The 12,211-nt window shown below is 35.5% G+C and overlaps 1 long non-coding RNA gene across 2 annotated transcripts in view; it reads right to left on the reverse strand.

Moving 5' to 3' along the window:
- Positions 1-9,471, reverse strand: part of LOC136035797 (uncharacterized) — a 67,827-nt gene extending 58,356 nt beyond the window's left edge. For both annotated transcript variants that reach the window (XR_010619510.1, XR_010619509.1), the window contains exon 1: positions 9,344-9,471. This is a non-coding gene — a long non-coding RNA (uncharacterized LOC136035797). The remainder of the gene's footprint in view (positions 1-9,343) is intronic.
- Positions 9,472-12,211: the final 2,740 nt, after the last annotated feature.

Raw genomic sequence — 12,211 nt, forward strand, 5'->3', positions numbered from 1 at the left:
TATGTGAGCAGGATATCAAACAGTTCATGGTAATGAACTGCAAGTAAGGGGCAACATGGCTCAATAGTAGTCAAAACTAAAAAAAAAACTAAATTTTATTATCAATAAATACATCAAAAGAACTGGCTAATTGTATAGATTCTAAATACATAACATTCATTAAGCTTATGTTACCCATAAAAGGCTACAAGCCTGACAAAATTGTAAGTACAATAAGCCTGACTTTCGAAAAAGAGGGGAAACACACCCTATAAATCAAAGAATTTTTAAAAAAAATAATACTATCAAATTCAGCATATCAGAGAACTCTACTGTAGAGGTGTCGGGCTCCTATCTGCAAAAATGTTGAATAATTCATTTTGGGTGGATACATGTTAACTTATTGATTTATTCACCAGGGGTGATTGTATCAAACCAATGATCCTAGAACTTCAAAAAAGGGCTCATTTGATTGGAAATTAAAAGTTCTAGTGCTCTTTTTTAACTGACAAAAAAGATTGCACTACAATTACCCCCCCCCCCCTCTCACGCCCCTTTTTTCCAAAATTGTCTAATCATAATTTTGAGATAGCCATTTTGTTCAGCACAGTTGAAAAGACTATGGCTTTGGAGACAAACAAGACCCTTTCCCAAGCCCCTGAAGATAGGTCTTTAAGAAAACGGCACAGGCCCTAAAACTGATCCCTGAGGGGCGCCAAAATTCACTTGTGAAGGGAGAACAGAAATTAACCTTATCATTCAAAATAAGACTGAAAACAAGATAATGCATTACCCCTAATGCTAAAATGAGGCATCTTCAATAAAATAATCTCATGTGGTAAGGAATTGAATGCCTTACGCATATCCAAGAACATAGCAGCCAGAATTAATCCCTAATCATTTAAAATTCAGAAGGGTCATACAGGCATGTTCAGTGGAGTGCTAAATTTGGAAATCAAATTGAAAACCAGGAAGATTTTTTTTGGATTTTAGAAAAGTAAGGAGACGAGAAAGCATGATCTTTTTGAAGATTTTACTAAATAAAGATAAAATTGAAATTGCTTGATAATTTGCTGGACCATTTCTTTGTCCACCTTCAGACAGAGCAATAATCCAAGCATGATTGAGAGCATCTGGAAAACACCACATCTAAATGAAAGATTAACAAGATTTGTTAGAGGCAAAACTATGAGAAGATGGGAGTATTGGGGGCATTTGACCTGCATTACTGAAGGATACCCCCAAAACAATTTATGGTGTTGGACCCAAACCAGTATTCAAATGAGTGGAAGAAGATGCAGCACACTTGGTCGATCCCTGGAGAAAGAGGAAACGAGTCTCCAAACCACTCTAACCGAACTTTGATCTTTGGCACATGATTGCTCAATGATCCTGGATACCAGTGCAGGACAGGGATCAATATACCTTTTTAAATCCATACCAAAGTGCATAAGCTGGCTTAGAGCAGGACAGCAAGTAATTACCCAGGGCTCCAGTATGAATGGAGGTTTTGTGCCATCCTGAGCCCATCTTAATTGCAACATGGTCTTCATCACTTAATGATACTCTTATATCAACAAGAGTCAAAATCCTGCAGAGACAGTCCCAAGCATATTACCTCCAACTCATTATATATCCATACCTACAAATACTATGCTACCACAGGGATACTAGTATGGACCTATAATCTACAGTAGCATATCCAGGACTCTGACAGCTGATCACCAGTTCAATACTTAAACCAAGTACACTTACACAACTAATTTTCTACGCATGACTCTTTGCTTTAAACTGATTCAATTGCAAACAAGCATTACAACAGCAGATTCAGTGTATAGAAATTTACTGCAACTATAAAATTAGGGGTACACACAATTAAAAACAAACACTTGCTGGTCCTTACTTTATCCTTATAATCATTAGCACTGATTTTATGCTTTGTATTTCCTTGTACTTATACTATGGTTTTAGTTCTCAAGTGACAGGGTTTTAAATAAATCACCAAATTCTACAGGGTACATATTTGATGGTAGGATACAACAATTGGTAGTTTGACACCATTTTAAAAGTTAAATCACAGTATTGTAGTAAGGAGCATCCCAGCTCAATAGTGACCAAAACTCTAAAGAATACAATTTTTATACCAATAGTTACATCCAAACAATTGTATAAAGTTTAATGTTACCCATCAAAAGTTACGAGCCTGAGAAAAGTTACCTCATTTTTGAAAATAGGGAGAAACACCTCCTAAAAGTCATAGAATCTTAACAAAAATCCCACCAACCTATTTAACATATCAGAGAACCCTATTGTAGAAGTTCCAAGCTCCTATCTACAAAAATGTGGAATTTTGTATTTTTTTTTGCTACAAGACAGATCACAGATGCATGTTTATTGTTTTTTTTTTCTCTGGGGGTCATTGTATGCGAGAAGCTCAATTTAGCTCAAAGCTCAAGCTAAAATGTTGCGAGAAGCTCATTCTAATAGAAATTAAAGATTCTAGCACTCTTTTTAAGAGACCAAAAATAGGAGGACACCTAAGCCCCCTTCTCACTCATTTTTCCCCAAAGTCACTGGATCAAAATTTTGGGATAGCAATTTTGTTCAGCATAGTCGAAATACCTATTATTTATCTCAAACACACTATTCTGTAAGTGAAGAAGTTATTGCATAGTCTAGTGGCAGCTCTCTTCTGATACAGTTTCCGGCTATGCCCTCTAGTTCTGGCAGAGTGGTCAAATTGAAATAGCCTATTTAATGGAGTTATAATTCAGGAGCTTATGCGTCATAATAATATCACCCCTTTTTACAACTGTAGACAAGAGTGGGGAGTTTCATCCCCTTCAGACAGGATGAGTAGTTTAAGTATTTGCATCCCTTAATTGCTTTTGTAGCCCGTTGCTGAACTGTTTCTAACTTCTACTGGTCACCTTTGTTGAGGGGGCTAGCAACACACATGCCAAACTCCAAATTAGACCTGACCAATGCCTTATATAATTTAGTCATCACCATAGGTGACCTACTAGTGATTGTTCTTTTTATAGTGCCCAGCGTTTGGAGTGCTTTGTCTACAGTTGTCTGTGTGTTTACAGTGAATTTTAGTTCTTTATCGACTATGACCCCCAAGTCTCTCTCTGCTTCAGATGAGATAATAGTGCGTCTTGATCCATCCATTCCTAACATGTGATAAGGGCATTTCTCATTTTTCTTTCCAAAGTGGATTGTTTGACATTTATTTACATTGAATTCAAGCTCCACAAAGTCGCCGAATGGGAAAGTACCCACAGGTCACTCTGCATAGAGGCTCTCTTCATGTGTATCGACAGTCCAATGAGTTTGGAGTCATCAGCATAAAGACTTATTTTATTTTTGACTGTGGTTGGTGCATCATTAATATAAATGTTGAATAAAGTTGGTCCCAAGATAGTTCCCTGGGGCACTTTACTTAATACTTCCACCTCTTCTGAAAAAAATACTTGTCCATTTTTTTCAAATATTTTCACCCTTTGCTTTCTCCTTGAAAGAAACTGGAACACCCACTCTATGATTTCATAATGTATTCCAATTGCAAATAACTTGGTCCTTAGTCAATGGTGACATACTTCATTGAAGGCTTTTGCAAAATCCAATAGAACCAAGTCAACAGGGATTGCTTGATCTAGATGCTCAGTAACATAATCATACGCATCAATCAAATTAGTTTCAACTGAGTGTTCATGTCTAAAGCCCTGCTGACTATCATTGAGCAGCTCATTGGTGGTCAGGTGTTTGACAATGTGAGTATTCACAATTCCTTCTAAGATTTTACCAGCTACAGATTTAAGAATAATGGGTCAATAATTGGAAACACTGTTGCAGCTACCCCCTTTGTGTACAGGTGTAATTCTAGAATTCCGCCAGTCTTGAGGAATCTGCTTAGTTTCAAGAGACTTCTGAAGCATGTTCGTAAGGGGAAGGGTTATTTCTGCATGAGCTTCTTTCAATACTCATGGGTGAGCTTCATCAGGACCAACTGATTTGTTAGGATTAAGCAGTTTCAGCCACCTCTCCACATCAGAGGCAACCACAGTTTTCTTTTGCATAGGTTCCTCAATAGAATATTCTGGTGCTTCTGGTAAGGGGGCATTGTCTGGAGGCGTGAACACAGACTTAAATTGTCTACTCAATTCAGCTGCTATATCATTTGGGGTACTAACTATATTGCCATTCACAAGTAGTTCTGTAACTGAGTGTCTCCCTGGATTCCAAGCTGAAGCATACTTCCAAAATCTCTTAGGATTAGATTTTGAGTCCAATGCCAATCAATCTTCATTTTCTGTCATAAGTTTTCTAGTGAGATACCTAACTTTGTTCCAGGTTTGTTTAAATTTCTCATAGTTTTCATGGGAGGGGTTACTTTTATATTTGCTCCAATACTTCTTATTATGTACAGCTTGCTTGACATCACAAGTGATAAATTTTAGGGTTTTGGGTCTTCTTTTCTAGGAAATTACAGCATGTTTTTCTATTGCTTTAATTAGAACCTTTTTCATTTCAAGCCAAGCCTTCTTCATATTCTTATCATCAATGAATGACCAATCCTGGTGGGCCAACTCATGTCTGACCTGGTTGTAACTTGTGTGCACATGCTTAATCCAATTATCCTTTTGTGGGTACAACCTAAGCCTACAAGTTATTGCAACATCATCACTCGCTCCAAATGGTGGTTCTGAGTCAACACTAATGAGCATCTCATGGTCATTAATAAACAAAAGGTCTATTAGGGCTGGGTTGTGTCCACTTCTATACCTGGTCAGAAAATCAATTGCTTGGTATAGCAAATGTTCATGAAGGCACTCCAGAAGTGGGCAATTTTAGTGTTCAACCCCTTCTGCAACAGCAAACCCATCAATCCAGTGTAGTTCAGGTAAATTAAAATCTCCAACAATAAGAAAATTCTTATAATATTACTTCATGACATTATTAATAGAATATACAATTGCTAGAAGGGAACTTGTCTGACCAGGGAGCTGGGACTTCTATAAAATCAGCCTATGACTACAGCAAGACTTCACTGCAGAATTGTTATCCATATTTTCTCAACCCAAGGTTTGTAATCTGAATTTACTGTAAGAGCTCTTACCTGGAGCAGAGATATGACATACACTGCTATCCCTCTACCATTTGGCTTTGACAGTTTGGTGAGTAGCTCAAATTTAGGCACTTGAATTTTCGGTATCAGTAAGAGCAAATGCAGTATGTTTAGGTTTCACCTCAGTGAAGGCAAAAACACTTACTTCATACCTTGTTGACTTATAAAATGGAGTTATAATAAATGATAAGTTATGAAGCTGAAAACAATTTTGTTGTACATCAATTAAGAAGAAGATCTATTTTGCAAGGTTTCACTTTTATAACAAACATTTTTATAGGTCATGAAAGGTCAGGGACCTCTAGACGGAGAAGGAGTGGAGGAAGTTGCTTAAAATACTGGTAAAATTCTAGTTAATTGACTTCTTGCTATCTTGGAAAGGGTTTAGGGTTTAGTTTTTTTTATCTTGTGCTGAGGATGCCTAGCTTAGTTACCAGCAAAATATCTATGTTCTTTTAGTATTCCATCTCTTTTCTCTCTACTGGATGCAGTCTCATTAAAGTTTGCTTTTTGGGGGTAAAATTCTAGTTAATTGACTTATTGCTTTCTCAAAAACATTTTAGGTTAAGAAAATGAAACTTTCAGGGATTAACCTACAGACTAAAGTAGGTCCCAGGAAGGTATTTTGAAGCAACTACCCCTGCTCCTTCTCCCTCTAGGGGGCCCTGACCTTTGATGAGCTTTATAAATATATGTGTAATAAAAGTGAACCTTGCAAATTATATCTTCTGATTAATTGAAGTACAACAAAATTGTTTTCAGCTTCACAACTTTGCTCAATTCCATTTTATATGATTTTAAAGATATACAAATACATTTCCTAGATTTTGAAAAAAAACATTGATATGGCTCAAAATTCTACTCAAATAACAGGAATTGTATTTTCAGAACTAAAGGCAGAGAAAAAGCAAATAGTAACTGAAAATTAAGGTAAAATGTTGTTTTGTCAAAATTTCAATAGGTATAGACCAGTCATGGATGTGCACCATTTGACAAATGGAAAATTTGACAATGGAATTTGCCTATATGACAGGTCAGGACACAACCCTTTGACAAATGGAAAAAAATAGCATGTAAGCCTATATAAAAAGGTACTATCCAATCTCTCTATAAATACAAATATTTTGCCATCTAGTTGGATAATTTGGGAATCTCTATAGCAATATTCAAATTTGTCAAATAGTTCACAAGAAAATTTGCCTCAGAAAACTGTTCCTTTTCCAACTAGTTGACATGTAATTTCTCCCCAGCAACACTTTCTTGCTAGCTAGAGACAAACATTGCCACAAAAATACTTTTATTAACCATCTAGTTGGCAAGTAACTTTTCCCCAGAAAATTTTTTTTAACCACCTAGCTGATGAAAAACTTTGCCCCCAAAAAATATTTGCTTTTCCAAATAGCTGGAAAAAGTTGTTGCCCCAGACACAATTCTGTTAACCATCTAGTTTGCAAACAACAATGCCACAGAAACTCTTCTGTTAACCATCTAGTTGGCAAGTTATTTACCTGGTCCCAAAAGTGAAATTGAATTTTTCAAAGCTTGGAGGTTTATTCCTCCCATCTGTTTAAAGAAAACAGGTGCATAATTGAAGTTTTGATCTTTTCTATCTTGCATTTTATTAGCATAAATGCTATTTGTTCCTTTATTCATTTGTCTTGTTTCTTTTCTGTATGTAAGAATGTTTTTGTCCCAGTTTTGATACTCTTTTTTTACAAATGATCTATACTAGAAGCTCATTTTCAAGATTTTGACCTGCTTCAGGATCCCCAGTTCCAAAGGTATGATTAAATTTCTAGAAACTATGAGGCTTACTCCTTTAAAAATTGTAATTGAAGCTTTTTCATTACTATCTAACCTTTAGTGGGTCTAAAGGAAGGTTTTTTTGGTGAATTTAATGTTAAATGTCTAGATCATCTTTTTTTTTATAGATAAATAGTGGTAAAATGTGTAAGATTGTCAAAGTTTTTAGTAACCACAATGTATTATGGCCATTGCTAAGTGCAGTTTTAAAATCTAGGGGGGTGTTTTGTTGCTTTGATGGATGTCCCAAAGTGGATGTATTCCAATGAAAAAACCCTAAAGTATTTTTCAAATTCTAGGGGAATTCCCTCTTGATTGATACCACTGTTGAACCCTAGATCCATCCATAAAAAAATAATTTAGCAAGCTCAACAATTTTTCAAGATAGAGAAAAGACCATCATTAAAAATTTTAACAAACCTAATTTAAAATTCTAGCGTTAATAATCAGCTATAATTTTTGCTATAGGCCTATAATCCCTGTAACAATAATAAAATTTGTCAACTAGTTGACAAGAAAAATTTGCCCAAGAAAACTATTCACTTTCCAACTAGTTGGCAAGTAATTTCTCCCAGGCAACACTTTTACTTTCCAACTTGCTAGAAACAAACATTGCATAGAAACACTTCCATTAACCATCTAGTTGGCAAGTAACTTTTCCCCAGAAAATTATTATTACCAAGCTAGCTGATGAAAAACTTTGCCCCAAAAAAATATTTGCTTTTCCAACTAGCTGGAAAAAGTTGTTGCCCCGGAAACAATTCTGTTAACCATATAGTTTGCAAACAACAATGCCACAGGAAACTCTTATGTTAACCATCTAGTTTGCAAGTTACTTACCTGGTCTTAAAAGTGGGATTGAATTTTTCAAAGCTTGGAGGTTTATTCCTCCCATCTGTTTAAAGAAAACAGGTGTATAATTGAAGTTTTGATCTTTTCTATCTTGCATTTTATTAGCATAAATGCTATTTGTTCCTTTATTCATCTATCTTGTTTCTTTTCTGTATGTAAGAATGTTTTTTTCTCAGTTTTGATACTCTTTTTTTTTACAAATGACCTATACTAGAAGCTCATTTTCAAGATTTTGACCTGCTTCAGGATCCCTGGTTCCAAAGGTATGGTTAAATTTCTAGAAACTATGAGGCTTACTCCTTTAAAAATTGTAATTGAAGCTTTTGCATTACTATCTAACCTTTAGTGGGTCTAAAGAAAGGATTTTTTTGGGTGAATTTAATGTTACAATGTCTAAATCATCTTTTCCTACCAATTAATAGTGGTAAAATGTGTAAGATTGTCAAAGTTTTTAGTAACCTCAATATATTATACCCATTGCTAAGTGCAGTTTTAAAATCTATGAGGGTGTTTTTGTTTCTTTGATAGATGTCCCAAAATAGGTATATATTCCAATGAAAAAACCCTACAGTATTTTTCAAATTCTAGGGGAATTCCCTCTCAATTGATGCCATTGTTGAACCCTAGATCCATCCTTAAAAAAATAATTTAGCAAGCTCAACAATTTTTTAAGATAGAGAAAAGACCATCAATTAAAATTTTAACAAGCCTAGTTTAAAGTTCAAGCCTTATTAATCAGCTTTGCTATAGGCCTATAATCCCTGTAACAATAATCAAATTTGTCAACTAGTTGACAAGAAAAATTTGCCCCAGAAAACTATTCACTTTCCAACTAGTTGGCAAGTAATTTCTCAGGAAGAAAATGTCTTTCTGTGGCACAGTTTTTTATCAGCTAACTGGTTGATAAAAAAATTTCTGGGGAAAGTTGCTTGCCAACTAGATGGTTAATAGAAGTGTTTCTGTGGCAATGTTTGTTTCAAGCTAGTTGGAAAGAAAGTGTTGCTGGGGAGAAATTACTTGTCAACTAGTTGGAAAAGGAATGGTTTTCTGGGGCAAATTTCCTTGTGAACTAGTTGACAAATTTAAATATTACTATGGAGATTGTCAAATTATCCAACAAGATGGCAAAAATATTTTTATTTACAGAGAGATTGGATAGTACCTTTTTATGTAGGCTTACATGCTATTTTTTTCCATTTGTAAAAGGGTGGTGTCCTGACTTGTCATGTAAACAAATTTCAGGGCCCTCTTAAGGGAGAGGAAGTGGAGATGGGTATTTTAAAATACCTTCCTGGGACATACTTTAGTCTTTAGTCCCATCCCTGAAAGTTTCAATTTCCTAGCTTAAACCCTTTCCGAGATAGCAAGAAGTCAATTAACTAGAATTTTACCTTTTTTTTGTTTTATCCCTCTTTGTTGTTAATGGGATCGAGTAAGCAGGCCTACTCTGTTAATGTTGGCCTATAGGCTAACAATAGACACCAGAGGCCTGCAGCTTTGTTAGACTAGTTTTCCATTAGGCCTAGAACAGTTTGGGGGCAATACATTTATAGAAGATAAAAAGAGCTACATGCTTACCATTTTTTATAGACCAGATTTTAGCCAGCCATTCGGCTGGCAAAATGGGCAGCCAAATGGCTTTACCCTCTGCTCAAAATTATAAGAAAAGCTCCTGGATGCCTTGATGATGGTGACAAAATACATCCGACCAGAAGCAGGGTTGCCAAAACTTGTTGGGACTAAAGTGTCAGATTCAGCAAAAAAGGGACACTTTTAGAGTCGCCTTAGAAAATTAGCCAATATATTTTAAAAGTTGACGAAAAAAGCTTTAAACGGTTTTCTCGCAACTCCAAGGCCAGATTTACGTTCTTCTTTAACATGTAAAAGCAAAGCGGTTCTTCAAATAAGTAAAATCCCATGCAAAACCTCAAATCGCCTAATACGCAAAGAAGAAAAAGAATTCCGTACAATTTCTCGGGTTCTCTCGAACCTTTGGTTGTACTAGTTATTCCTCTTCCGTAAACTCAGTAAAGCCCTGTTTTTATTATGGTGTTTTCCGGCACCAGAACAGGCTTTGTCGCTTTTTGAACGACAGTTTTCATTTTCGTCATTTTTGGCAAAAAATTCGTAAGGGCAGTCCTATTTCATGAACTGCAGGAGAATTACCGCAACAAGAAACAAAGAGAAAAGTGTGGAACAAGGAAGATCGTCTCAACAGAAGCTGGATTCTAGAGGAGACGTTAATAATAAACAACAACAACTGCAAAAGATTCTGAAACAGTTGGAGTACAACTAAGATGAATGACAAAATGTGTTGTTTAGTTTTTACGTTTTCAGCCAAAATGTCTACTCTGTACGGCGAGAAAACGAAAACAGCAATAAAACCTGTCTTCACTATGAGTCGCCCCAGCCGTCTCGGTCGGAAAACGCCATAATGAACACAGAGCTTAAAAGATTTGCACAAGCAGACCACAGATACAATGTCTGTCGCTGCCTACACGGCTTAATTGCCCTTGCTCCCTTTTTTCCTTCAGTAGCATATCAGATCTTCTGCAAAAGTTTGTCGACCATTTCCCGCAGACTGATATCGAAAAGCGAGTGAAAGGCGCTTGGCTTGAAACGTGCTTCACATCCTTTTCACCGGGCTTTCGCCAGCGGGTTAGGTAAGGCTGCTCTCGCAAAAATACACAACCACATTGTTATTTTATCCAAACATTAATTTATTCATGAGATCAACTAACTATAAGATCAAACTTGATAAGGAGCGAAATAATGACAAGACAAATATCACTTGTTCTGTATAAAGCTAATTTATTCTTCAAAAAAACAAAAAAATGTCAAATTCTTTGCAAATAGTGACAAGACAAAAATCACTTGTGCTCAATCAAATGTTGAAATAAAAAAGAAAAAGCACAGAAAACCAAAGAGAAAAGCTTTTTGGTGTCAAGAATAGCTTTGATTTTTCTAGGAAAATCCGTTTTTCTCTGCCCAATCTCCTTCTTCTAAAAAGAGTTCGACGGCGTCTGTAAGAGACAATAAAAAGGCTTATGTAATCGCAATCCTGTTCACCAAAAGCAGAATGGTGCAAAGCAAATGTCTAAGTAAATCCGAAATAGTTTGCGCTAGACCTTTACCATCTTCTCGGCTCAAGATGGATTGAACCGAAAAACCTAGACAGCATGAAAAGACCTTTATAAGGGAAAGACTGTGCTGGATTTCACAGACGCTGCATTCCATGTTATGAAGGCTTACAAAAAGGGAGCAGATACAGAATGAATCGGATTCCAATTCAGAAGCTGTATACAGAGGTCCAGCCACACCCTGGGTTCAGAAAAGGCCAAGTTCAAGTTCAAGTTCAAGTTCATTTATTTATAAATCGCACATACATGTATATATAAATGACATAGGCCCATGGGGAGACAAGCTCGAAAAACTAGGCCTAGACAAAGATAAAATAATAACACACTACAATACAAAGATAAACATGACGGCAAAGATACAATAGCACAACAATAATATGAAAGTAGCAGCTAGCCCAGGATCATTCAATACTATTGAAAAAATTAAAAATGTCCATATTATTAAATATAAATTAATACTGGAAGATAGCTGAGAGGCCCATAATCACCCAGAGCAACGAATCATACAAAAACTTTGCCTTACTAAAAAGATACTTAATTAAAAATAATCCTGAACTAAATGAAATTTAAGTTTCCTTTTTATTAAATGGATAGAGGAAAAATTATCAATAAGAGTCTTGTGAGCATCCCAGCACCGAGCTATTGACACAAACGGAGCGAATTTAGATCTCTCAGTATTATACTTGTCAATGTAGATACCCTTTTTTTGTCGAGTGTTATAATTATGTAAATCTTGTGATTGGGAGAACAAACTTTGATGGAGGTAATATGGCGGTAATTTCTTAATGTCATAATTGATTTTGAAAAGAATTGCTCCAAAAGCAAATTGTTGAGAGACAGGAAGTATATCTAGATAAGTATATAAAGATGCAGTAGAAGACTTATTTGGAAGTTCAATAGGTGATGTAATAAACAGTTTAAGGATTCTTAGGGCTTTATTTTGTAAAATCTGTATTGGTTTAATATGGCTTTTAAATGTAGATAAATATACTAGAGAACAATAATTAATATTAATCTGAATCAGAGCAAAATAAATACTTCGTAAAGCAGAGTAGGGCAAACAAAGCTTCAACCTTCGCATTAAACCAACATACCTTGAAATCTTTAATCGTAGATTTTGAATGTGTGTTTTAAAAGATAAGCTTTCGTCAATCACAAGTCCAAGGTACTTTATCATTTTCACACGAGATATTGATAATAGATACTTTGAAGAAGTAACTCGGGTAATACGAGGGCAGATATTTGACTTACTGCCGTAAATTATGAAATTAGTTTTTGATACATTCAAAGCAATAAAATTTGAAGA

This window comes from Artemia franciscana, chromosome 2 (genome assembly GCF_032884065.1).
Source record: "Artemia franciscana chromosome 2, ASM3288406v1, whole genome shotgun sequence".
Classification (NCBI taxonomy): Eukaryota; Metazoa; Arthropoda; class Branchiopoda; order Anostraca; family Artemiidae; genus Artemia; species Artemia franciscana.